The sequence below is a fragment of the Pseudophryne corroboree genome, unplaced genomic scaffold (assembly GCF_028390025.1).
Source record: "Pseudophryne corroboree isolate aPseCor3 unplaced genomic scaffold, aPseCor3.hap2 scaffold_841, whole genome shotgun sequence".
Classification (NCBI taxonomy): domain Eukaryota; kingdom Metazoa; phylum Chordata; class Amphibia; order Anura; family Myobatrachidae; genus Pseudophryne; species Pseudophryne corroboree.
Window position 1 is genome coordinate 157,860 of NW_026970420.1, and position 25,968 is coordinate 183,827.

The 25,968-nt window shown below is 45.6% G+C and overlaps 15 non-coding genes across 15 annotated transcripts; 7 read left to right on the forward strand and 8 right to left on the reverse strand.

Annotated features, from left to right (window-relative positions):
* The first annotated feature begins 92 nt into the window (after window positions 1–92).
* LOC135042884 (U1 spliceosomal RNA) lies at window positions 93–256 on the forward strand. Its single transcript, XR_010235939.1, has one exon. It is a non-coding gene; the product is annotated as a U1 spliceosomal RNA (small nuclear RNA).
* A 152-nt stretch (window positions 257–408) lies between these two features.
* LOC135042923 (U1 spliceosomal RNA) lies at window positions 409–571 on the forward strand. Its single transcript, XR_010235978.1, has one exon. It is a non-coding gene; the product is annotated as a U1 spliceosomal RNA (small nuclear RNA).
* A 671-nt stretch (window positions 572–1,242) lies between these two features.
* LOC135042885 (U1 spliceosomal RNA) lies at window positions 1,243–1,406 on the forward strand. Its single transcript, XR_010235940.1, has one exon. It is a non-coding gene; the product is annotated as a U1 spliceosomal RNA (small nuclear RNA).
* A 152-nt stretch (window positions 1,407–1,558) lies between these two features.
* On the forward strand, window positions 1,559–1,721 carry LOC135042862 (U1 spliceosomal RNA). The gene has a single exon (XR_010235919.1). It is a non-coding gene; the product is annotated as a U1 spliceosomal RNA (small nuclear RNA).
* A 671-nt stretch (window positions 1,722–2,392) lies between these two features.
* LOC135042851 (U1 spliceosomal RNA) lies at window positions 2,393–2,556 on the forward strand. Its single transcript, XR_010235913.1, has one exon. It is a non-coding gene; the product is annotated as a U1 spliceosomal RNA (small nuclear RNA).
* Window positions 2,557–9,186: 6,630 nt separating this feature from the next.
* On the reverse strand, window positions 9,187–9,302 carry LOC135042870 (U5 spliceosomal RNA). Its single transcript, XR_010235925.1, has one exon. It is a non-coding gene; the product is annotated as a U5 spliceosomal RNA (small nuclear RNA).
* Window positions 9,303–9,588: 286 nt separating this feature from the next.
* Window positions 9,589–9,705, reverse strand: LOC135042878 (U5 spliceosomal RNA). The gene has a single exon (XR_010235933.1). It is a non-coding gene; the product is annotated as a U5 spliceosomal RNA (small nuclear RNA).
* Window positions 9,706–9,975: 270 nt separating this feature from the next.
* LOC135042866 (U5 spliceosomal RNA) lies at window positions 9,976–10,091 on the reverse strand. Its single transcript, XR_010235921.1, has one exon. It is a non-coding gene; the product is annotated as a U5 spliceosomal RNA (small nuclear RNA).
* A 144-nt stretch (window positions 10,092–10,235) lies between these two features.
* Window positions 10,236–10,399, forward strand: LOC135042888 (U1 spliceosomal RNA). Its single transcript, XR_010235944.1, has one exon. It is a non-coding gene; the product is annotated as a U1 spliceosomal RNA (small nuclear RNA).
* Window positions 10,400–14,226: 3,827 nt separating this feature from the next.
* LOC135042880 (U5 spliceosomal RNA) lies at window positions 14,227–14,339 on the reverse strand. Its single transcript, XR_010235935.1, has one exon. It is a non-coding gene; the product is annotated as a U5 spliceosomal RNA (small nuclear RNA).
* Window positions 14,340–14,614: 275 nt separating this feature from the next.
* LOC135042875 (U5 spliceosomal RNA) lies at window positions 14,615–14,730 on the reverse strand. The gene has a single exon (XR_010235930.1). It is a non-coding gene; the product is annotated as a U5 spliceosomal RNA (small nuclear RNA).
* A 275-nt stretch (window positions 14,731–15,005) lies between these two features.
* Window positions 15,006–15,121, reverse strand: LOC135042873 (U5 spliceosomal RNA). The gene has a single exon (XR_010235928.1). It is a non-coding gene; the product is annotated as a U5 spliceosomal RNA (small nuclear RNA).
* A 2,427-nt stretch (window positions 15,122–17,548) lies between these two features.
* On the reverse strand, window positions 17,549–17,664 carry LOC135042876 (U5 spliceosomal RNA). Its single transcript, XR_010235931.1, has one exon. It is a non-coding gene; the product is annotated as a U5 spliceosomal RNA (small nuclear RNA).
* Window positions 17,665–17,934: 270 nt separating this feature from the next.
* On the reverse strand, window positions 17,935–18,050 carry LOC135042867 (U5 spliceosomal RNA). The gene has a single exon (XR_010235922.1). It is a non-coding gene; the product is annotated as a U5 spliceosomal RNA (small nuclear RNA).
* Window positions 18,051–18,194: 144 nt separating this feature from the next.
* On the forward strand, window positions 18,195–18,358 carry LOC135042899 (U1 spliceosomal RNA). Its single transcript, XR_010235955.1, has one exon. It is a non-coding gene; the product is annotated as a U1 spliceosomal RNA (small nuclear RNA).
* Window positions 18,359–25,968: the final 7,610 nt, after the last annotated feature.

The following is a 25,968-nucleotide window of genomic DNA, read 5'->3' on the forward strand; positions in this document are numbered from 1 at the left end:
GATGAGAGTTCCTTTGTGCTGCCTCAGTTGAATCTCCTTTACTTGACAGAGATGTGCCTGAGCAGCGGCCCTCCCCAGCCCTTTCCCAAATCATACTTATTTTGCATAGGAGATACCATGGTCATAAAGATTGTTCTCCCAGGGTGAGGTTCATTCATTGCATTCTGGGTATGCTGACCCCTGTGATTTCCCCAAATGTGGGAAACTCAACTGCATTATTTGTGGTAGTGGGGGACTGTGTTTGTGTTTTCCTCTGGTCAGCTCTGGTAAAAGTCAGATTTCTTTGTCTCAGATCTTCCTCTAGCCTTGTTCTTCTTTCGAGAGTTCCATTGTGCTGCCTCAGTTTGATCTCCTTCACTTGACAGGGGGGTACCCAAGCAGCGACCCTCCCCAGCTCTAGCCCAACTCCTACATACCTGCCAGGTGAGATACTATGATCATGAAGGTGCTTCTCCCAGGGCAAGGCTCACCCATTGCACTCTGGGTGTGCTGCTCCTGCGATTTCCCCAAATGTGGGAAACTTGACTGCATAATTTGTGTTTCCCCTGGTCGGCTCTCGTATAATTCAGATCTCTTTGTCTCAGGTCTCTCTCCAGCCTAGTTTGCTGTCTGTTTCCACTTCTCTTTTCTTGAGCCGCTGCCTTCTATGCCCTTGTGCACTCTCCTGACTTCTCCTGTCTGCTTACTTTGTGCCTTCCAACGCACAATGCAAACTACAGGTAGTGCTGCAGGGCCCACACCCTTTTACTTGCCTTTCAGAGCAGCTCTGGAGCTGTTACAGTGCCCAGCTGCTGCAAGAAATCAGCTTGAATGCTTCAGGGGCTGGGGCATAGCCAACATGAGCCCCACACCGACGGAGGGTGGAGGTGTTTAATGCGAACTAAGGGTCATCCAAGCGCCGCAAAAGGCCGCCATGCCCTGCATACCCCTTTTCTCTTTTCATATGCAGATGAGGGTTCCAGCCAACTTTGGCCCACTGCTTGGATGACATCACCGTATGCAAATCCGTCTTCTGCAGACCTTTTCCCAGGAATGCTTGTACTAGTTGTTGCATTTGGTTTGTTGTTTGGGGGTGCTTCAGTATTAGGCAGCCTTCTGCTCTCCCATGTTCATCTGAAAATATGTGTTCTCCCTGCAGTTGTTGTCCCCAGATGAGAGTTCCCTTGTGCTGCCTCAGTTGAATCTCCTTTACTTGACAGAGATGTGCCTGAGCAGCGGCCCTCCCCAGCCCTATCCCAAATCATACTTATTTTGCATAGGAGATACCATTGTCATGAAGATTGTTCTCCCAGGGTGAGGTTCATTCATTGCATTCTGGGTATGCTGACCCCTGTGATTTCCCCAAATGTGGGAAACTCGACTGCATTATTTGTGGTAGTGGGGGACTGTGTTTGTGCTTTCCTCTGGTCAGCTCTGGTAAAAGTCAGATTTCTTTGTCTCAGATCTTCCTCTAGCCTTGTTCTTTTTTCGAGAGTTTCCTTGTGCTGCCTCAGTTGGAGCTCCTTCACTTGACAGGGGGGTGCCCGAACAGCGACCCTCCCCAGCTCTAGCCCAACTCCTACTTACCTGCCAGGTGAGATACTATGATCAGGAAGGTGCTTCTCCCAGGGCAAGGCTCACCCAATGCACTCTGGGTGTGCTGCTCCTACGATTTCCCCAAATGTGGGACACTTGATTACATAATTTGTGTTTCCTCTGGTCGGCTCTCGTATAATTCAGATCTCTTTGTCTCAGGTCTCTCTCCAGCCTAGTTTGCTGTCTGTTTCCACTTCTCTTTTCTTGAGCCGCTCCCTTCTATGCCCTTGTGCACTATCCTGACTTCTCCCGTCTGCTTACTTTGTGCCTTCCAAAGCACAATGCAAACTACAGGTAGTGCTGCAGGGCCCACACCCTTTTACTTGCTTTACAGAGCAGCTCTGGAGCTGTTACAGTGCCCAGCTGCTGCAAGAAATCAGCTTGAATGCTTCAGGGGCTGGGGCATAGCCAACATGAGCCCCACACCGAAGGAAGGTGGAGGTGTTTAATGCAAACTAGGGGTCATCCAAGCGCCGCAAAAGGCCGCCATGCCCTGCACACCCCATTTTTATTTTCATATGCAGACGAGGGTTGAAGCCAACTTTGACCCACTGCTTGGATGACATCACCATATGCAAATCCATCTGCTGCAGGCCTTCCCCCAGGAATGCTTGCACTAGTAGTTGCATTTGGTTTGTTGTTTGGGGGTGCTTCAGTATTAGGCAGCCTTCTGCCCTCCCATGTTCATCTGAAAATATGTGTTCTCCCTGCAGTTGTTGTCCCCAGATGAGAGTTCCCTTGTGTTGCCTCAGTTGAATCTCCTTTACTTGACAGAGATGTGCCTGAGCAGCGGCCCTCCCCAGCCCTATCCCAAATCATACTTATTTTGCATAGGAGATACCATGGTCATGAAGATTGTTCTCCCAGGGTGAGGTTCATTCATTGCACTCTGGGTATGCTGACCCCTGTGATTTCCCCAAATGTGGGAAACTCGACTGCATTATTTGTGGTAGTGGGGGACTGTGTTTGTGCTTTCCTCTGGTCAGCTCTGGTAAAAGTCAGATTTCTTTGTCTCAGATCTTCCTCTAGCCTTGTTCTTCTTTCGAGAGTTCCCTTGTGCTGCCTCAGTTGGATCTCCTTCACTTGACAGGGGGTGCCCGAGCAGCAATCCTCCACAGCTCTAGCCCAACTCCTACTTACCTGCCAGGTGAGATACTATGATCTTCACTGTTAGGGCAATCAGGATGTGGAATTCCCTGCCAGGGAAGGTGGTAATGGCGGACTCTGTAATTGGATTTAAAAAAGGAATGGATACATTTCTGAATGAAAAAGCTATCCAAGGTTATAATACTTAAAATATCAACATGGTTAATCCGGGGGTAACATGAGTTATAGTAGTTAACTAGTCATAAAACATTATTCAGCAAGTATGTAGAATCATCACAACTTAAAACAGGTTGAACACGATGGGCAATTTGCCTCTATTCAACCTCAAAAACTATGTTACTATATGTTACTATATTACTATGTTACTGTAGTATACAGAACACCACAATGTAATGAGCAGTGATAGTGAGCACTGATGAGGATACTAGAACTGACACTGAGCAGCAAGATGCAGCACTGGACTATTAGTAATGTACTGTAGTATGCTGAGCACCACAATGCAGCACAAGACAATGAGCAGTGATACTGAGCACTGATGAGGATACTACTGAGAACTGACACTGAGCAGGAGAGACACACTACTAGTATTACTGAGCAGCAATAAGTAACCACTGATACTGAGCACTGATATTGAGATTTCCACTGAGAGAACATAGCCACGTCCTCTCCGCTCTCTCTTCAATGCACGAGTAAAAATGGCGGCAACGCGCAGCTCTTTATATGGAATCCGAATCTCGCGAGAATCCGACAGCGGGATGATGACATTTTCCCTTGTTCAGGTTTTCCGAGTCAGGCGGGAACAACCGAGCCTGCCTCGGACCAGTGTAAACCACGTGGAGTTCGTCGGGAATTCGGTTCTCGGAGAACCGAACCCGCTCCTCTCTACCTTATACCCATCAATTTTTTTATTTTCAATCTAAGCCCCTGCAGTTTTCTGTAAGCATCTGCTTCGCTATGATGATCAACAAGTCACAAGGGCAAACACTCAGGGCTTGAGGCGTAGATCTTAGGACCAGCTGCTACAAGCATGGCAGAGGTGTCACTATCACTGGTGACACCCAGAGAGGTGGCGAGGGAGATTGTAATGCAGTGCGTGCAGATAAGCAGTGCAATGGTAAAAAGGAGGCATGGTTTCATAGGTAGGGGCGTGGCCTGGTGGCCTGAATCTACATTTTGTTGCTCCGGGTGTCCCGGGGGTTGGGGGCTGCACCCGGGGACTAGTGTGTGTGCGGTGCTGGCTCCTGCACAGTGACAGTGCATGGCCACCGAGCATGACGCCTCCATTCTTGACCATGCTGTAATTGCAGTCGCACTGCAGTTCAGCGTGATCATATAAAATGGTGTAGCCTCCTGCTGGTGCAGACTGTATGTGCGCGCAGGAAGCCGCCACCATTTTTGTGATCACAGCGGCTGAATGTGATGTCATACAGCCGCTGTGACCACGCCCCCTGTGTCTCCTCCGTTGCAGACCCCATTTTGAAGCCTTGCCCCCGCACCGCTCCATCCCTGACTTGGAAATGGAGTGTTGCTGACCCCCCTCTCCCCCCCCCCCCGCCCCGATTGACAGGCAGAGGCGATCGCATTCTCTGCGGGGTGCCGCAGAAAATGCAGGCACATGCGTATGCTCTTAGCAATTTTTGCAGTTGGATCGCTTATTGTGATTGCAATCCAACCTGAATCAGGCCCTATTACCTATCACAATGCGCTGCGGGCAGTACAAAATTGGGTTAATATAGGAGTAAAACTCCCAGACCTGTGCTCCTTAACTGTACCTGGTGGCTAGTGGAGCGGCTGCCCAGTAATCAGTGTCCACGCCAGTGCGCACACGGTCCACCCCCTACGGCCACGCTCCCCTTCATCAGCGGCCTCGTGATCCGGAAGGGCGGTGTGTGTGTGACTGACCTTAGGAAGAAACTGGAGCCTCCGCTGCAGTGACCCAGCAACCAGGGCACGGGAGTATACAGCGCCGCTGGGAGTGATGAAGCTGCAGTAAAGATGTCTATTAGACCTAGCCTGCTGCAGCCCTTGTAGATTCTCATAAAACAAGTTCTTCTTTTCCTGTCAAAATTAATAGCTAAGAATAGGCTGCTTGAGGCAGGCCCCTGTTAAGAGGCCTGCTACTGAAGGCACCAACTACAAACTGAGCTCCCTGTTCATGGAAGCGGGGTTATAGAGGAGAATGCACTGAGCATCTTGGGAACAGTCAAAAGCTTTGAGCCGGTTGGTGCCTCAGATCAAGATCCTACTCTACACCCCAATGTGAATCCTTGTGGAGTCCAGTGTACCCCACAGAAGAAATTAATGTGTCACACCCATTGGCAGCAACCTTAGAATAGCTGCTGACGGGCACAATTGAGAAAGGAAGGGGGGGGGGGGACATTTGAATCCAGCACATAGATGCAATTCAAATATGTAATTTGTACCTTCCTATTTTAAAATATAATGGATGAACCTCACCCTGTGAGAACAATCTTCATGATCAAGAGATCTCATATGCAAAATAAGTAAGAGTTGGGATAGGGCTGGGGAGGGTGGCTGCTCGGGCAGCCCCTCCCCCGTCAAGTTAAGGAGATTCAACTGAGGACGCACAAGGGAACTCTCGTCTGGGGACAACAACTGCAGGGAGACCACATCTGTTCAGATGAACATGGGAGGGTGGAAGGCTGCCTAATATTGAAGCACCATCAAATATCAAACCATATGCAACAACTAGTACAAGCATTCCAGGGGGAAGGTCTGCAGAAGACGGATTTGCATACGGTGATGTCATCCAAGCAGTGGACCAAAGTTGGCTGGAACCCTCATCTGCATATGAAAAGAGAAAAGGGGCATGCAGGGCATGGCGGCCTTTTGCGGTGCTTGGATGACCCCTAGTTCGCATTAAACACCCCCACCCTCCTTTGGTGTGGGGCTCATGTTGGCCATGCCCCATCCCCTGAAGCATTCAAGCTGATTTCTTGCAGCAGCTGGGCACTGTAACAGCTCCAGAGCTGTTCTGTAAGGCAAGTAAAAGGGTGTGGGCCCTGCAGCACCACCTGTAGTTCGCATTGTGCGTTGGAAGGCACAAAGTAAGCAGACGGGAGGAGAAGTCAGGATAGTGCGCAAGGGCATCCTTTTCTCTTAGTCCGTAGAGGATGCTGGGGTCACATTAAGAACCATGGGGTATAGACGGGATCCGCAAGAGACATGGGCACTTTAAGACTTTCAAAGGGTGTGAACTGGCTCCTCCCTCTATGCCCCTCCTCCAGACTCCAGTTATAGGAACTGAGCCCAGGGAGACGGACATTTCGAGGAAAGGATTTATTGTTAAACTAAGGTGAGCATCTTACCAGCTCACACCTTAAGCATGCCGCAGAACGTGGCATTCAACAGAACACAAGCCAACGGCATGAACAATTGCAGCAAAAAGCTGACCAGAACCATAACACAACATGTGTATAACCACAAGTAATAACTGCAGACACAGTATGGACTGGGACGGGTGCCCAGCATCCTCTACGGACTAAGAGAAAAGGATTTACCGGTAGGTATTAAAATCCTATTTTCTCATACGACCTAGAGGATGCTGGGGTCACATTAAGAACCATGGGGTTATACCAAAGCTCTTGAACGGGTGGGAGAGTGCGTACGACTCTGCAGCACCGAATGACCCAACTTGAGGTTATCATCAGCCAAGGTATCAAACTTGTAAAACTTAGCAAAAGTGTTTACTAAATAGCTGCTCGGCAAAATTGCAATGCCGAGACTCCCCGACCAGCTGCCCAGGATGAACCCACCTTTCTAGTAGAATGGGTCTTCACCTATTTCAGTAACGGCAATCCTGCCGTGGAATGAGCATGCTGAATCTTACCACAGATCCAGCGCATAATGGTCTACATGGAAGCAGGACACCCAATCCTGTTGGGAGCATACAGGACAAACAGAGCCTCTGTTTTCCTAATCTGAACCGTTCTGGTGACATAAATTTTCAAAGTTCTGACCACAGCCAGAGACTTTGACTCAACGAAGGTGTCAGTGGCCAAAGGCACCATGTGGAAAGATGAACCACCTTCGGCAGAAATTGTTGACGTGTCCTCAATTCTGCTCTATCTTCATGAAAGATCAAATAAAGGCTCTTGTGATACTGCATGGTTTGTACTGTTTTCCATGTGCTCCCAGATCTTTCAAGCAAGTAGCATGGTCAAGAAAGTTCTGTTTGAAAAGTAACAACATTTACTGTCATTGTTATAGAATTTGGGAGAAAAAACAAGAAGAAATCTGCACTGTTGACGCACTGGACAGAATGAATGAATCATAAAATATAACCTTTATTAAGTATGTATTAAAATTGGATAAATATTAATATTATTATCCCAAACTGCAGTGAAACATAAAGGTTAAAATCACAGAACTAACATACATGTGCATAAGAAGAATAAAGAGATGTGAAAAAAAGGTTTAAAAAGCGTGTCCATGTGTGATTATTTTTGAAGGCACAACCCTGGCGGGGTTGTTTATATAGATATATATGTTGCTAATAATCACTTTCTAGCGTAATGTTATTAAATAGCTGTTAGTATCTATGTCGTCAGGTACCACTGGGTCGTATCCTATATACTCCCTTCACTCAATAGGGGTTACCTCCCGGGAAGCCATCCCCATTGGCGAATTTGTGGGGGTGATTGAGTATAACCGGTAAGCTAACCTCCAATTTGTGGGGTGCTTAGGTAGATGGGGATCACTTATTTCTCTGTGTCCCCTAAGACTATATTCCTAAATTCAATACCATAGGGGGATAGCTTTCTATATCGGATAAGGAATCACTTGATAGGGAAATCTCTATGCATCATGGAAAGATCATATTTATTAATATCCAAACTAAAAAAATGATGAATACCTTTAATTTAGCTGTTTAGATATAGTTAATTGGCGAGATATACCAACAGGTGCGGTTGCCTTAAGGAATATGGCAATTCCAATATAAATAGCAGCCCTCCTTCATATAATCAGCCAGATCTTATTAAATCTGGTCCAGATATAGCCGTTCAGATATACTTAATTGACAACATATATCAATCGGTGGGGTTGCCTTAAGGAATATAGCAATTCCAATTCTCATATAAATAGCAACCTTCCTTCATATATTCAGCCAGATCTTATTTAATCTGATCTAGGCGTAGGCAATAATGCTTTCCTTAGAGGTATAGCCACCTCAATTCTTATTAGGAAGCAAAGTGTCTGTCATAATGGTTTATCCAATTCATCTAAGAAATAATATATTCCATGTGTCAGAGATTCATTACTCTCTATTTACACTGTTAAAGAGTTAATTCTTATTATGTTACAGTGTAATGAAATTATCATATAGGGAGATGTGGCAATTCCATGTGCTATATATATAATAACCCTTAGTGGTCCAGATTCCACAATGAGGAATTTTCTTATAAACCGCTGAAACACACAGCTGTTTGACTGACTTCCAAATATATCTATCTCACTTTGTAACAGTCTTATGATAGAGAAACTGTTACATATTCGGTCACTTAGTTATCTAAAGGTAAACAGACTCAGTGTGAGGGTAATATAATATATCAAATGCGCTGTCAATAATCGTGGTAACTGGTGTAATAATGTGGTATATTGAGTATGCTAGTAAGGCATATAACTGCTCTCCAGCCTTTAAGTGTTACCAATCAATTTGTTACACTGTAAAGGATTTATGGTGTCCTGTTAGGACATGCAGCTGCTAGGCTGACTCAAAGATTTATCCATTTGTAACAATTATGTAACAGTTATATACATGTTACTGGTATTACATAGAAATAGTATGACACAGGCCAGCAGTCCCATGTGTCTAGATTCCACAATAGGAGATTTTCTTTGTCTTATAAACTGCTGGAACACACAGCTGCTAGACTGACTTCAAATATATATATTACTTTGTAACAGTCTTATAGTAAAGAGACTGTTACACACTGTCATTTAGTTATCTCAAGGTTAGCAGATTCTGTGTGAGGATAGTGTTCTGTTAGAACATGCAGCTGCTAGGCTGACTCATAGAAAATGTATCCATTTGTAACAAATGACACATACAGCATTAAATTAATATCTATAGCAGCCCATGTGACATCTCTACTCTTATCATAATTGTCTGGTTATTGCCAATCTGGACAGCAGGAGTGATATATATTCACTAGTCCCAATATCCCATCATATAAATATACCCACACTGATATACTTTCTTATCAAGAGTTATTAGTAGCTATCTGTATGCACTTTAGACATTGTAATTGCTAAGTGACATCATATCTAGTGTATTCCTTTCTTATAGCTCAGCTTCTATTCCCTATTAGTGGAGACTAACAGCTAACATCATAATCATATATTTTTGTTTTATAACATTTCACATGAGTCAAATACACGAGGACACGCCGTGCCCTACACGCGTGTTTCACTGCATCTATGGCAACTTACATTAAAGCTAACAAGAAAGCACACTCGTTCTGTCTTTAAACAGATAAAAGAAACCCCAATAATATGGGGCATGCAAAAATTTAGATAAAACTCAGTTTTGCTCCTCTCCACGGAAATCTTTAGTAAAAGGCGAAAGATTTGTTCGTTCTGAAGAGAAACCAGAGCATGACCAAGATTCCACCTGTCGCCTGAGTGCCATGCCAGCAGTCCTCATTCAGCTCAAAGTGAGCACCCAATATGAAAGAAAGAAAGCAGATTTCTCACCAGGCTTCCCCTTGCTATAAGCATGGTTTGTACTCTTTTCCATGTGCTCCCAGATCTTTCAAGCAATTAGTATGGTCAAGAAAGTTCTGCTTGAAAAGAAACAGACATTTACTGTCATTGTTATACAAATAAACTTACATTAAAGCCAACAAGAAAGCTCACTCGTTCTGTCTTTAAACTGATAAAAGAAACCCCAATAATATGGGGCATGCAAAAATTGAGATAAAACTCAGTTTTGCTCCTCTCCACGGATAATCTTTAATAAAAGGCGAAAGATTTGTTCATTCTGAAGAGAAACCAGAGCATGACCAAGATTCCACCTGTCGCCTGAGTGCCATGCCAGCAGTCCTCATTCAGATCAAAGTGAGCGCCCAATTTGAAAGAAAGCAGATTTCTCACCTGGCTTCTCCTTGCTATAAGCATGGTTTGTACTGTATTCCATGTGCTCCCAGATCTTTCAAGCAAGTAGCATGGTCAAGAAAGTTCTGTTTGAAAAGAAACAAACATTTACTGTAATTTCTATGCAAATGAGCTTTCATTAAAGCACACTCATTCTATCTTTAAACCGATAAAAGAAACCCCAAAAAGATGGGGCATGCAAAAATTGAGGTAAAACTCAGTTTTGCTCCTCTCCACGGAAATCTTTAGTAAAAGGCGAAAGATTTGTTCGTTCTGAAGAGAAACCAGAGCATGACCAAGATTTTCATCTGAAAATATGTGTTCTCCCTGCAGTTGTTGTCCCCAGATGAGAGTTCCCTTGTGCTGCCTCAGTTGAATCTCCTTTACTTGACAGAGATGTGCCTGAGCAGCGGCCCTCCCCAGCCCTATCCCAAATCATACTTATTTTGCATAGGAGATACCATGGTCATGAAGATTGTTCTCCCAGGGTGAGGTTCATTCATTGCATTCTGGGTATGCTGACCCCTGTGATTTCCCCAAATGTGGGAAACTCGACTGCATTATTTGTGGTAGTGGGGGACTGTGTTTGTGCTTTCCTCTGGTCAGCTCTGGTAAAAGTCAGATTTCTTTGTCTCAGATCTTCCTCTAGCCTTGTTCTTCTTTCGAGAGTTCCCTTGTGCTGCCTCAGTTGGATCTCCTTCACTTGACAGGGGGTGCCCGAGCAGCAATCCTCCACAGCTCTAGCCCAACTCCTACTTACCTGCCAGGTGAGATACTATGATCTTCACTGTTAGGGCAATCAGGATGTGGAATTCCCTGCCAGGGAAGGTGGTAATGGCGGACTCTGTAATTGGATTTAAAAAAGGAATGGATACATTTCTGAATGAAAAAGCTATCCAAGGTTATAATACTTAAAATATCAACATGGTTAATCCGGGGGTAACATGAGTTATAGTAGCTAACTAGTCATAAAACATTATTCAGCAAGTATGTAGAATCATCACAACTTAAAACAGGTTGAACACGATGGGCAATTTGCCTCTATTCAACCTCAAAAACTATGTTACTATATTACTATGTTACTGTAGTATACAGAAAACCAAAATGCAATGAACAGTGATAGTGAGCACTGATGAGGATACTAGAACTGACACTGAGCAGCAAGATGCAGCACTGGACTATTAGTAATGTACTGTAGTATGCTGAGCACCACAATGCAGCACAAGACAATGAGCAGTGATCTGAGCACTGATGAGGATACTACTGAGAACTGACACTGAGCAGGAGAGACACACTACTAGTATTACTGAGCAGCAATAAGTAACCACTGATACTGAGCACTGCTATTGAGATTTCCACTGAGAGAACATAGCCACGTCCATTCCGCTCTCTCTTCAATGCACGAGTAAAAATGGCGGCAACGCGCAGCTCTTTATATGGAATCCGAATCTCGCGAGAATCCGACAGCGGGATGATGACATTTTCCCTTGTTCAGGTTTTCCGAGTCAGGCGGGAACAACCGAGCCTGCCTCGGACCAGTGTAAACCACGTGGAGTTCGTGGGGAATTCGGTTCTCGGAGAACCGAACCCGCTCCTCTCTACCTTATACCCATCAATTTTTTTATTTTCAATCTAAGCCCCTGCAGTTTTCTGTAAGCATCTGCTTCGCTATGATGATCAACAAGTCACAAGGGCAAACACTCAGGGCTTGAGGCGTAGATCTTAGGACCAGCTGCTACAAGCATGGCAGAGGTGTCACTATTACTGGTGACACCCAGAGAGGTGGCGAGGGAGATTGTAATGCAGTGCGCGCAGATAAGCAGCGCAATGGTAAAAAGGAGGCATGGTTTCATAGGTAGGGACGTGGCCTGGTGGCCTGAATCTACATTTTGTTGCTCCGGGTGTCCCGGGGGTTGGGGACTGCACCCGGGGACTAGTGTGTGAGCGGTGCTGGCTCCTGCACAGTGAAAAGGCATGGCCACCCAGCATGACGCCTCCCTTCTTGACCATGCTGTAATTGCAGTCGCACTGCAGTTCAGCGTGATCATAAAAAATGGTGTAGCCTCCTGCTGGTGCAGACTGTATGTGCGCGCAGGAAGCCGCCACCATTTTTGTGATCACAGCGGCTGAATGTGATGTCATACAGCCGCTGTGACCACGCCCCCTGTGTCTCCTCCATTGCAGACCCCATTTTGAAGCCTTGCACCCGCACCGCTCCATCCCTCACTTGGAAATGGAGTGTTGCTGACCCACCTATCCCCCCCCCCCGCCCCGATTGACAGGCAGAGGCGATCGCATTCTCTGCGGGGTGCCGCAGAAAATGCAGGCACATGCGTATGCTCTTAGCAATTTTTGCAGTTGGATCGCTTATTGTGATTGCAATCCAACCTGAATCAGGCCCTATTACCTATCACAATGCGCTGCGGGCAGTACAAAATTGGGTTAATATAGGAGAAAAACCCCCAGACCTGTGCTCCTTAACTGTACCTGGTGGCTAGTGGAGCGGCTGCCCCGTAATCAGTGTCCACGCCAGTGCGCACACGGTCCACCCCCTACGGCCACGCTCCCCTTCAACAGCGGCCTCGTGATCCGGAAGGGTGGTGTGTGTGTGACTGACCTTAGGATGAAACCGGAGCCTCCGCTGCAGTGACCCAGCAACCAGGGCACGGGAGTATACAGCGTCGCTGGGAGTGATGAAGCTGCAGTAAAGATGTCTATTAGACCTAGCCTGCTGCAGCCCTTGTAGATTCTCATAAAACAAGTTCTTCTTTTCTTGTCAAAATTTATAGCTAAGAATAGGCTGCCTGAGGCAGGCCCCTGTTAAGTGGCCTGCTACTGAAGGCACCAACTACAAACTGAGCTCCCTGTTCATGGAAGCGGGGTTATAGAGGAGAATGCACTGAGCATCTTGGGAACAGTCAAAAGCTTTGAGCCGGTTGGTGCCTCAGATCAAGATCCTACTCTACACCCCAATGTGAATCCTTGTGGAGTCCAGTGTACCCCACAGAAGAAATTAATGTGTCACACCCATTGGCAGCAACCTTAGAATAGCTACTGACGGGCACAATTGAGAATGGAAGGGGGGGGGGACATTTGAATCCAGCACATAAATGCAATTCAAATATGTAATTTGTACCTTCCTATTTTAAAATATAATGGATGAACCTCACCCTGTGAGAACAATCTTCATGATCAAGAAATCTCATATGCAAAATAAGTATGAGTTGGGATAGGGCTGGGGAGGGTGTCTGCTCTGGCAGCCCCTCCCCCGTCAAGTTAAGGAGATTCAACTGAGGAAGCACAAGGGAACTCTCGTCTGGGGACAACAACTGCAGGGAGTCCACGTCTTTTCAGATGAACATGGGAGGGCGGAAGGCTGCCTAATACTGAAGCACCATCAAATATCAAACCATATGCAACATCTAGTACAAGCATTCCTGGGGGAAGGTCTGCAGCAGACGGATTTGCATACAGTGATGTTATCCAAGCAGTGGGCCAAAGTTGGCTGGAACCCTCATCTGCATATGAAAAGAGAAAAGGGGCGTGCAGGGCATGGCGGCCTTTTGCAGTGCTTGGATGACCCCTAGTTCTCATTAAACACCCCCACCCTCCTTTGGTGTGGGGCTCATGTTGGCCATGCCCCATCCCCTGAAGCATTCAAGCTGATTTCTTGCAGCAGCTGGGCACTGTAACAGCTCCAGAGCTGTTCTGTAAGGCAAGTAAAAGGGTGTGGGCCCTGCAGCACCACCTGTAGTTCGCATTGTGCGTTGGAAGGCACAAAGTAAGCAGACGGGAGGAGAAGTCAGGATAGTGCGCAAGGGCATCCTTTTCTCTTAGTCCGTAGAGGATGCTGGGGTCACATTAAGAACCATGGGGTATAGACGGGATCCGCAAGAGACATGGGCACTTTAAGACTATCAAAGGGTGTGAACTGGCTCCTCCCTCTATGCCCCTCCTCCAGACTCCAGTTATAGGAACTGTGCCCAGGGAGACGGACATTTCGAGGAAAGGATTTATTGTTAAACTAAGGTGAGCATCTTACCAGCTCACACCTTAAGCATGCCGCAGAACGTGGCATTCAACAGAACACAAGCCAACGGCATGAACAATTGCAGCGTGGCCTAAGTAAAAGGGGGTGTGACTTCGCGGGAGGACCCGCGATCGCGAGTCACGCCCCCGTTTTCGGCACTGAGGGGGCATGCCCAGCGCTCTGTGAGCCGCTGGCATGCCACCTCTCCCTCTGACTTCAGTGAATAGACGCTGTGCGCATGCGCACAGCGTCTATTCACCGCTGCTCTGCTAAGCAGGGCAGCGACAGACAGAGCCTCCCAACTGTCCTCCCCACCGCGGGACACTGCGGCCCGCAGGTGGGACAGCGGGACAGTCCCCAAAAAACGGGACTGTCCCGCGAAAATCGGGACAGTTGGGAGGTATGATATGGGGCATGCAAAAATTGAGATAAAACTCAGTTTTGCTCCTCTCCACGGAAATCTTTAATAAAAGGCGAAATATTTGTTAGTTCTGAAGAGAAACCAGAGCATGACCAAGATTCCACCTGTCGCCTGAGTGCCATGCCAGCAGTTCTCATTCAGCTGAAAGTGAGCACCCAATTTGAATGAAAGAAAGCAGATTTCTCACCAGGCTTACCCTTGCTATAAACATGGTTTGTACTCTTTTCCATGTGCTCCCAGATCTTTCAAGCAATTAGTGTGGTCAAGAAAGTTCTGTTTGAAAAGAAACAAACATTTACTGTAATTTCTATGCAAATGAGCTTACATTAAAGCACACTCGTTCTATCTTTAAACAGATAAAATAAAACCCCAATAAGATGGGGCAAGGAAAAAATGAGATAAAACTCAGTTTTGCTCCTCTCCACGGAAATCTTTAGTAAAAGGCGAAAGATTTGTTCGTTCTGAAGAGAAACCAGAGCATGACCAAGATTCCACCTGTCGCCTGAGTGCCATGCCAGCAGTTCTTATTCAGCTCAAAGTGAGCACCCAATTTGAAAGAAAGAAAGCAGATTTCTCACCAGGCTTCCCCTAGCTATAAACATGGTTTGTATTTTTTTCCATGTGTTCCCAGATCTTTCAAGCAATTAGTATAGTCAAGAAAGTTCTGTTTGAAAAGAAACAAACATTTACTGTCATTTCTATGCAAATGAGCTTACATTAAAGCACACTCGTTCTATCTTTAAACCGATAAAATAAAACCCCAATAAGATGGGGCATGCAAAATTTGAGATAAAACTCAGTTTTGCTCCTCTCCACGGAAATCTTTAGTAAAAGGCGAAAGATTTGTTCGTTCTGAAGAGAAACCAGAGCATGACCAAGATTCCACCTGTCGCCTGAGTGCCATGCCAGCCAGGGCCGGCTCCAGGCCTACTAGCACCCTGAGCGAGAAAATGTAAAAGTGCCCCCCCCCCCATGCGCGCGCCCTTGGAAAAGTGGGCGTGGCCTCTTGAAAAAGTGGGCGTGGTCTCGTCCCCCAGCAGTGCCAGCTACACATGACATGCCCTCCAGCAGTGCCAGCTACACGTGCTAGTGTTCACTTTTTAGGGCAGGTTGCTGATCACAGGGAGGGCACATTTTTAAGTTAGGTGGGCAAAATGATGTACATACTGTAATGCTTGTTGTTCCCATTTCCACACGCTAAAGCATGGACAGTGCGCGCCAAAGGCGCGCAGCAAAAATTTAGGGGAGTTACTTCGTGGGGAAGGTGCGTAGCCACATTATAGTGGCAATTCACATTACACCACACAGTAGTGCAGCTAATACACATTGCACCAGGTAGAACCTCCTATAAGAGCACGTTAGACACATTGCGCCAGGTAGAGCACTGAGACACACTGCCCAGCCACAGACGCCTAGCGGGAACACTACATGATATGCCCCCCAGCAGTGCCAGCTACACATGACATGCCCCCCAGCAGTGCCAGCTACACGTGACATGCCCCCCAGCAGTGCCAGCTACATAAATGGCCACACAGTTCCAGATGGATAAATGCCCCCACAGCGCAGATATGCCCCCACAGTGCCACATACATTAATGCCCTCACAGTGCAAGATATGCCCCCACAGTGCAAGAAATGTCCCCACAGTGCAAGAAATGCCCCCACAGTGCAAGAAATGCCCCCACGGTGCCAGATACATAAATGCCCCCACGGTGCCAGATACATAAATGCCCCCACGGTGCCAGATACATAAATGCCCCCACGGTGCCTGATACATAAATGCCCCCACGGTGCCAGATACATAAATGCCCCCACGGTGCCAGATACATAAATGCCCCCACGGTGCCAGATACATAAATGTCCCCACGGTGCCTGATACATAAATGCCCCCACGGTGCATGATACATAAATGCCCCCACGGTGCATGATACATAAATGCCCCCACGGTGCCTGATACATAAATGCCCCCACGGTGCCTGATACATAAATGCCCCCACAGAGCCAGATAAATGCCCCCACAGTGCCAGATATGTCCCCACAGTGCCAGATATGCCCCCACAGTGCCAGATATGCCCCCACGGTGCCAGAAATGCCCCCACAGTGCCAGATAAATGCCCCCAGTGCCAGATAAATGCCCCCACAGTGCCAGATAAATGCCCCCACAGAGCCAGATAAATGCCCCCACAGTGCCAGAAATGCCCCCACAGTGCCAGAAATGCCCCCACAGTGCCAGATATGCCCCCACAGTGCCAGATATGCCCCCACAGTGCCTGATATGTCCCCACAGTGCCAGAAATGCCCCCACAGTGCCAGAAATGCCCCCACAGTGCCAGATAAATGCCCCCACAGAGCCAGATAAATGCCCCCACAGAGCCAGATAAATGCCCCCACAGTGCCAGAAATGCCCCCACAGTGCCAGAAATGCCCACACAGTGCCAGAAATGCCCCCACAGTGCCAGAAATGTCCCCACAGTGCCTGATATGCCCCCACAGGGCCAGATATGTCCCCACAGTGCCAAATATGCCCCCACAGAGCCAGATATGCAATGCCCCCACAGTGCCAGAAATGCCCCCACAGTGCCAGAAATGCCCCCCACAGAGCCAGAAATGCCCCCACAGTGCCAGAAATGCCCCCACATAACCAAAAATGCCCCCTGTGTGCCAGAAATGCCCCCACAGTGCGGATCTCCCCCCCCCCAAAAAAAAAAAAATACCTGCGCGCTGGGGAGGAGTACTGCTGTCCGCCTGTGTGGGAGCGCTGGCGGGCGGGCGGGCGGGAGGCCGGGCGAGTGAGCCTGAGCCTGGGTCCGGGCTGGCGGGCGGGTGGGCGGCCACTTGTGCAGGCGGGCTATGCGCGGCACCGGCGTCTGATGTTAGATACCGGCGCCGCGCAGCGCGCATACACAGCGCGACCGCCAAATGCTGCAGCAGCACACACACAGGGCCGGCTCCAGCATCGAATATGGCGGCGCCAGCGCGTGGCGCCCATTAAGGGTGGCGCCCTGCGCGGCCGCTCTATTCGAACATGCCTAGAGCCGGCCCTGATGCCAGCAGTCCTCATTCAGCTCAAAGTGAGCACCCAATTTGAAAGAAAGAAAGCAGATTTCTCACCAGGCTTCCCCTTGCTATAAGCATGGTTTGTACTCTTTTCCATGTGCTCCCAGATCTTTCAAGCAATTAGTATGGTCAAGAAAGTTCTGCTTGAAAAGAAACAGACATTTACTGTCATTGTTATACAAATAAACTTACATTAAAGCTAACAAGAAAGCACACTCGTTCTGTCTTTAAACTGATAAAAGAAACCCCAATAATATGGGGCATGCAAAAATTGAGATAAAACTCAGTTTTGCTCCTCTCCACGGAAATCTTTAATAAAAGGCGAAATATTTGTTAGTTCTGAAGAGAAACCAGAGCATGACCAAGATTCCACCTGTCGCCTGAGTGCCATGCCAGCAGTCCTCATTCAGATCAAAGTGAGCGCCCAATTTAAAAGAAAGCAGATTTCTCACCTGGCTTCTCCTTGCTATAAGCATGGTTTGTACTGTATTCCATGTGCTCCCAGATCTTTCAAGCAAGTAGCATGGTCAAGAAAGTTCTGTTTGAAAAGAAACAAACATTTACTGTAATTTCTATGCAAATGAGCTTTCATTAAAGCACACTCATTCTATCTTTAAACCGATAAAAGAAACCCCAAAAAGATGGGGCATGCAAAAATTGAGGTAAAACTCAGTTTTGCTCCTCTCCACGGAAATCTTTAGTAAAAGGCGAAAGATTTGTTCGTTCTGAAGAGAAACCAGAGCATGACCAAGATTTTCATCTGAAAATATGTGTTCTCCCTGCAGTTGTTGTCCCCAGATGAGAGTTCCCTTGTGCTGCCTCAGTTGAATCTCCTTTACTTGACAGAGATGTGCCTGAGCAGCGGCCCTCCCCAGCCCTATCCCAAATCATACTTATTTTGCATAGGAGATACCATGGTCATGAAGATTGTTCTCCCAGGGTGAGGTTCATTCATTGCATTCTGGGTATGCTGACCCCTGTGATTTCCCCAAATGTGGGAAACTCGACTGCATTATTTGTGGTAGTGGGGGACTGTGTTTGTGCTTTCCTCTGGTCAGCTCTGGTAAAAGTCAGATTTCTTTGTCTCAGATCTTCCTCTAGCCTTGTTCTTCTTTCGAGAGTTCCCTTGTGCTGCCTCAGTTGGATCTCCTTCACTTGACAGGGGGTGCCCGAGCAGCAATCCTCCACAGCTCTAGCCCAACTCCTACTTACCTGCCAGGTGAGATACTATGATCTTCACTGTTAGGGCAATCAGGATGTGGAATTCCCTGCCAGGGAAGGTGGTAATGGTGGACTCTGTAATTGGATTTAAAAAAGGAATGGATACATTTCTGAATGAAAAAGCTATCCAAGGTTATAATACTTAAAATATCAACATGGTTAATCCGGGGGTAACATGAGTTATAGTAGCTAACTAGTCATAAAACATTATTCAGCAAGTATGTAGAATCATCACAACTTAAAACAGGTTGAACACGATGGGCAATTTGCCTCTATTCAACCTCAAAAACTATGTTACTATATGTTACTATATTACTATGTTACTGTAGTATACAGAAAACCAAAATGCAATGAACAGTGATAGTGAGCACTGATGAGGATACTAGAACTGACACTGAGCAGCAAGATGCAGCACTGGACTATTAGTAATGTACTGTAGTATGCTGAGCACCACAATGCAGCACAAGACAATGAGCAGTGATACTGAGCACTGATGAGGATACTACTGAGAACTGACACTGAGCAGGAGAGACACACTACTAGTATTACTGAGCAGCAATAAGTAACCACTGATACTGAGCACTGATATTGAGATTTCCACTGAGAGAACATAGCCACGTCCATTCCGCTCTATCTTCAATGCACGAGTAAAAATGGCGGCAACGCGCAGCTCTTTATATGGAATCCGAATCTCGCGAGAATCCGACAGCGGGATGATGACATTTTCCCTTTTTCAGGTTTTCCGAGTCAGGCGGGAACAACCGAGCCTGCCTCGGACCAGTGTAAACAACGTGGAGTTCGTGGGGAATTCGGTTCTCGGAGAACCGAACCCGCTCCTCTCTACCTTATACCTATCAATTTTTTTATTTTCAATCTAAGCCCCTGCAGTTTTCTGTAAGCATCTGCTTCGCTATGATGATCAACAAGTCACAAGGGCAAACACTCAGGGCTTGAGGCGTAGATCTTAGGACCAGCTGCTACAAGCATGGCTGAGGTGTCACTATCACTGGTGACACCCAGAGAGGTGGCGAGGGAGATTGTAATGCAGTGCGCGCAGATAAGCAGCGCAATGGTAAAAAGGAGGCATGGTTTCATAGGTAGGGGCGTGGCCTGGTGGCCTGAATCTACATTTTGTTGCTCCGGGTGTCCCGGGGGTTGGGGGCTGCACCCGGGGACTAGTGTGTGAGCGGTGCTGGCTCCTGCACAGTGAAAGGGCATGGCCACCCAGCATGACGCCTCCCTTCTTGACCATGCTGTAATTGCAGTCGCACTGCAGTGCAGCGTGATCATAAAAAATGATGTAGCCTCCTGCTGGTGCAGACTGTATGTGCGCGCAGGAAGCCGCCACCATTTTTGTGATCACAGCGGCTGAATGTGATGTCATACAGCCGCTGTGACCACGCCCCCTGTGTCTCCTCCGTTGCAGACCCCATTTTGAAGCCTTGCCCCCGCACCGCTCCATCCCTGACTTGGAAATGGAGTGTTGCTGACCCACCTATCCCCCCCCCCCGCCCCGATTGACAGGCAGAGGCGATCGCATTCTCTGCGGGGTGCCACAGAAAATGCAGGCACATGCGTATGCTCTTAGCAATTTTTGCAGTTGGATCGCTTATTGTGATTGCAATCCAACCTGAATCAGGCCCTATTACCTATCACAATGCGCTGCGGGCAGTACAAAATTGGGTTAATATAGGAGAAAAACCCCCAGACCTGTGCTCCTTAACTGTACCTGGTGGCTAGTGGAGCGGCTGCCCAGTAATCAGTGTCCACGCCAGTGCGCACACGGTCCACCCCCTACGGCCACGCTCCCCTTCATCAGCGGCCTCGTGATCCGGAAGGGTGGTGTGTGTGTGACTGACCTTAGGATGAAACCGGAGCCTCCGCTGCAGTGACCCAGCAACCAGGGCATGGGAGTATACAGCGCCGCTGGGAGTGATGAAGCTGCAGTAAAGATGTCTATTAGACCTAGCCTGCTGCAGCCCTTGTAGATTCTCATAAAACAAGTTCTTCTTTTCTTGTCAAAATTTATAGCTAAGAATAGGCTGCCTGAGGCAGGCCCCTGTTAAGTGGCCTGCTACTGAAGGCACCAACTACAAACTGAGCTCCCTGTTCATGGAAGCGGGGTTATAGAGGAGAATGCACTGAGCATCTTGGGAACAGTCAAAAGCTTTGAGCCGGTTGGTGCCTCAGATCAAGATCCTACTCTACACCCCAATGTGAATCCTTGTGGAGTCCAGTGTACCCCACAGAAGAAATTAATGTGTCACACCCATTGGCAGCAACCTTAGAATAGCTGCTGACGGGCACAATTGAGAATGGAAGGGGGGGGGGGGGACATTTGAATCCAGCACATAAATGCAATTCAAATATGTAATTTGTACCTTCCTATTTTAAAATATAATGGATGAACCTCACCCTGTGAGAACAATCTTCATGATCAAGAGATCTCATATGCAAAATAAGTATGAGTTGGGATAGGGCTGGGGAGGGTGGCTGCTCGGGCAGCCCCTCCCCCGTCAAGTTAAGGAGATTCAACTGAGGAAGCACAAGGGAACTCTCGTCTGGGGACAACAACTGCAGGGAGACCACATCTTTTCAGATGAACATGGGAGGGCGGAAGGCTGCCTAATACTGAAGCACCATCAAATATCAAACCATATGCAACATCAAGTACAAGCATTCCTGGGGGAAGGTCTGCAGCAGACGGATTTGCATACAGTGATGTTATCCAAGCAGTGGGCCAAAGTTGGCTGGAACCCTCATCTGCATATGAAAAGAGAAAAGGGGCGTGCAGGGCATGGCGGCCTTTTGCAGTGCTTGGATGACCCCTAGTTCTCATTAAACACCCACACCCTCCTTTGGTGTGGGGCTCATGTTGGCCATGCCCCATCCCCTGAAGCATTCAAGCTGATTTCTTGCAGCAGCTGGGCACTGTAACAGCTCCAGAGCTGTTCTGTAAGGCAAGTAAAAGGGTGTGGGCCCTGCAGCACCACCTGTAGTTCGCATTGTGCGTTGGAAGGCACAAAGTAAGCAGACGGGAGGAGAAGTCAGGATAGTGCGCAAGGGCATCCTTTTCTCTTAGTCCGTAGAGGATGCTGGGGTCACATTAAGAACCATGGGGTATAGACGGGATCCGCAAGAGACATGGGCACTTTAAGACTATCAAAGGGTGTGAACTGGTTCCTCCCTCTATGCCCCTCCTCCAGACTCCAGTTATAGGAACTGTGCCCAGGGAGACGGACATTTAGAGGAAAGGATTTATTGTTAAACTAAGGTGAGCATCTTACCAGCTCACACCTTAAGCATGCCGCAGAACGTGGCATTCAACAGAACACAAGCCAACGGCATGAACAATTGCAGCAAAAAGCTGACCAGAACCATAACACAACATGTGTATAACCACAAGTAATAACTGCAGACACAGTATGGACTGGGACGGGTGCCCAGCATCCTCTACAGACTAAGAGAAAAGGATTTACCGGTAGGTATTAAAATCCTATTTTCTCATACGACCTAGAGGATGCTGGGGTCACATTAAGAACCATGGGGTTATACCAAAGCTCTTGAACGGGTGGAAGAGTGCGTATGACTCTGCAGCACCGAATGACCCAACTTGAGGTTATCATCGGCAAGGATGCAGTGGCGTTAATGTTTCCTGGTGTCAACCTGTATTATTTCAGTAGATATTGAAATGAGGATGCATCTTGCTGCCTTTCCAATGAAGCAAGTTTAATTTAGTAATAGGTGAAAAACCATCCCTACAAAGATGTTAATCAGATACTTGGCTTTGTGGACACTTTTCAGAGAACAAATTTGTTAGCATAAAAATAAAGCCAGAAAATGAAGAGCTGTTTAATCACTCAATTGGATTTTTTTGCCAGCATATTTCTTTTTCTCTGCAAACCACTGCTAAATTGTGCTTCCTAGCTGTTTTTATAAAATCACTGAATCAAATCTAACTCTGATTACATCAGAGAAGGCCAGGTACCCTACACCATAACAGGGGTTTTTGAAATTTTGACTTGTCTACTTAAAGATCACCAAAATCTGATAACAAGGTCAATTACATCCCTGGGTGGGATTGAACCACCAACCCTTTGGTTAATAACCAATCACACTAACCAATTGCGCCACAGAGACACTTTGCAAAAGTCCATACTGACAAAGGCTAATAAGCATTCATCTAGAACGTTTCCTAGAAAAACTTTTAAAAGTCAATAATCTGGAGAGTTTTTGTAAGATGTTTCTTCCATCAACCAACGAAGAAACACATTGTTACTTTCCCATGATGAGTGAGTGCTTCAAGATCTCTTGCACTTACATGTGCAGCAGAGTACTGTAATGAAAGCATGCTGGGTTCATAACCCAGAGGTAGGCAGATTGAAACTATCCTCTGCTATATGCATTTTTTTTTTGTTAATTAAAGTAATCCAAAACTGGGATTGATATTTTTTCTCTTTTATTTTTACTTAAAGTACAATAACTTTTACCATTTTAATATGTTTTAATAGTATATTGACAGTATTGTTTTCTTTCAAAAATCCACTTAATTTTCTATACCCGATTATTAAAATGGTAATTGACAAAAACAAACTACATTGTCACCAGAAGAGCAATACAAAATGTACAAGTGATATATTAAAATCATCTTTCCAGCTTGAATTTCAATGATGCATTGGGGCAACGATTTTGTGAGAAACATCTTCACCCTTAAATAAAGATTTTCTTAATTCCTTACCTGTGTGCTAATTAGATATCACCTTGTTTTCACATTAAACAGACTTCCACATGAGAAAGCAGCAAGGATGCAGTGGCGTTAATGTTTCCTGGTGTCAACCTGTATTATTTCAGTAGATATTGAAATGAGGATGCATCTTGCTGCCTTTCCAATGAAGCAAGTTTAATTTAGTAATAGGTGAAAAACCATCCCTACAAAGATGTTAATCCGATACTTGGCTTTGTGGACACTTTTCAGAGAACAAATTTGTTAGCATAAAAATAAAGCCAGAAAATGAAGAGCTGTTTAATCACTCAATTGGATTTTTCTGCCAGCATATTTCATTTTCTCTGCAACCCACTGCTAAATTGTGCTTCCTAGCTGTTTTTTGATAAAATCACTTAATCAAATCTAACTCTGATTACATCAGAGTAGGCCAGGTACCCTACACCATAAGAGGGGGTTTGAAATTTTGACTTGTCTACTTAAAGATCACCAAAATCTGATGACAAGGTCAATAACATCCCTGGGTGGGATTGAACCACCAACCCTTTGGTTAATAACCAAACACACTAACCGATTTCACCACAGAGACACTTTGCAAAAGTACATACTGACAAAGGCTAATAAGCATTCATCTAGAACAATTCCTAGAAAACTTTAAAAAGTCAATAATCTGGAGAGATTTTGTAAGATGTTTCTTCCATCAACCAATGAAGAAACGCATTGGTACTTTCCCATGATGAGTGAGTGCTTCAGGATCTCTTGCACTTACATGTGCAGCAGAGTACTGCAATGGAAGCATGCTGGGCCCATAACCCAGAGGTAGGCAGATTGAAACTATCCTCTGCTATATGCATTTTTTTTGTTAATTAAAGTAATCCAAAACTGGGATTGATATTTTTGCTCTTTTATTTTTACTTAAAGTACAATAACTTTTACCATTTTAATTTGTTTTAATAGTATATTGACAGTATTGTTTTCTTTCAAAAATCCACTTAATTTTCTTTACCCTATTATTAAAATGGTAATTGACAAAAACAAACTACATTGTCACCAGAAGAGCAATACAAAATGTACAAGTGATATATTAAAATCATCTTTCCAGCTTGAATTTCAATGATGCATTGGGGCAACGATTTTGTGAGAAACATCTTCACCCTTAAATAAAGATTTTCTTAATTCCTTACCTGTGTGCTAATTAGATATCACCTTGTTTTCACATTAAACAGACTTCCACATGAGAAAGCAGCAAGGATGCAGTGGCGTTAATGTTTCCTGGTGTCAACCTGTATTATTTCAGTAGATATTGAAATGAGGATGCATCTTGCTGCCTTTCCAATGAAGCAAGTTTAATTTAGTAATAGGTGAAAAACCATCCCTACAAAGATGTTAATCAGATACTTGGCTTTGTGGACACTTTTCAGAGAACAAATTTGTTAGCATAAAAATAAAGCCAGAAAATGAAGAGCTGTTTAATCACTCAATTGGATTTTTTTGCCAGCATATTTCTTTTTCTCTGCAAACCACTGCTAAATTGTGCTTCCTAGCTGTTTTTATAAAATCACTGAATCAAATCTAACTCTGATTACATCAGAGAAGGCCAGGTACCCTACACCATAACAGGGGTTTTTGAAATTTTGACTTGTCTACTTAAATATCACCAAAATCTGATCACAAGGTCAATTACGTCCCTGGGTGGGATTGAACCACCAACCTTTTGATTAATAGCTGAACACACTAACCGATTGCGCCACAGAGACACTTTGCAAAAAGAATATACTGACAAAGACTAATAAGCATTCATCTAGAACGTTTCCTAGAAAAACTTTAAAAAGTCAATAATCTGGAGAGTTTTTGTAAGATGTTTCTTCCAGCAACCAATGAAGAAACACATTGGTACTTTCGCATGATGAGTGAGTGCTTCAGGATCTCTTGCACTTACATGTGCAGCAGAGTACTGCAATGGAAGCATGCTGGGCCCATAACCCAGAGGTAGGCAGATTGAAACTATCCTTTGCTATATGCATTTTTTTTTGTTCATTAAAGTAATCCAAAACTGGGATTGATATTTTAGCTTTTATTTTTACTTAAAGTACAATAACTTTTACCATTTTAATTTGTTTTAATAGTATATTGACAGTATTGTTTTCTTTCAAAAATCCACTTAATTTTCTTTACCCTATTATTAAAATGGTAATTGACAAAAACAAACTACATTGTCACCAGAAGAGCAATACAAAATGTACAAGTGATATATTAAAATCATCTTTCCAGCTTGAATTTCAATGATGCATTGGGGCAATGATTTTGTGAGAAACATCTTTACCCTTAAATAAAGATTTTCTTAATTCCTTACCTGTGTGCTAATTAGATATCACCTTGTTTTCACATTAAACAGACTTCCACATGAGAAAGCAGCAAGGAAGCAGTGGCGTTAATGTTTCCTGGTGTCAACCTGTATTATTTCAGTAGATATTGAAATGAGGATGCATCTTGCTGCCTTTCCAATGAAGCAAGTTTAATTTAGTAATAGGTGAAAAACCATCCCTACAAATATGTTAATCAGATACTTGGCTTTTTGGACACTTTTCAGAGAACAAATTTGTTATCATAAAAATAAAGCCAGAAAATGAAGAGCTGTTTAATCACTCAATTGTATTTTTCTGCCAGCATTTTTCTTTTTCTCTGCAACCCACTGCTAAATTGTGCTTCCTAGCTGTTT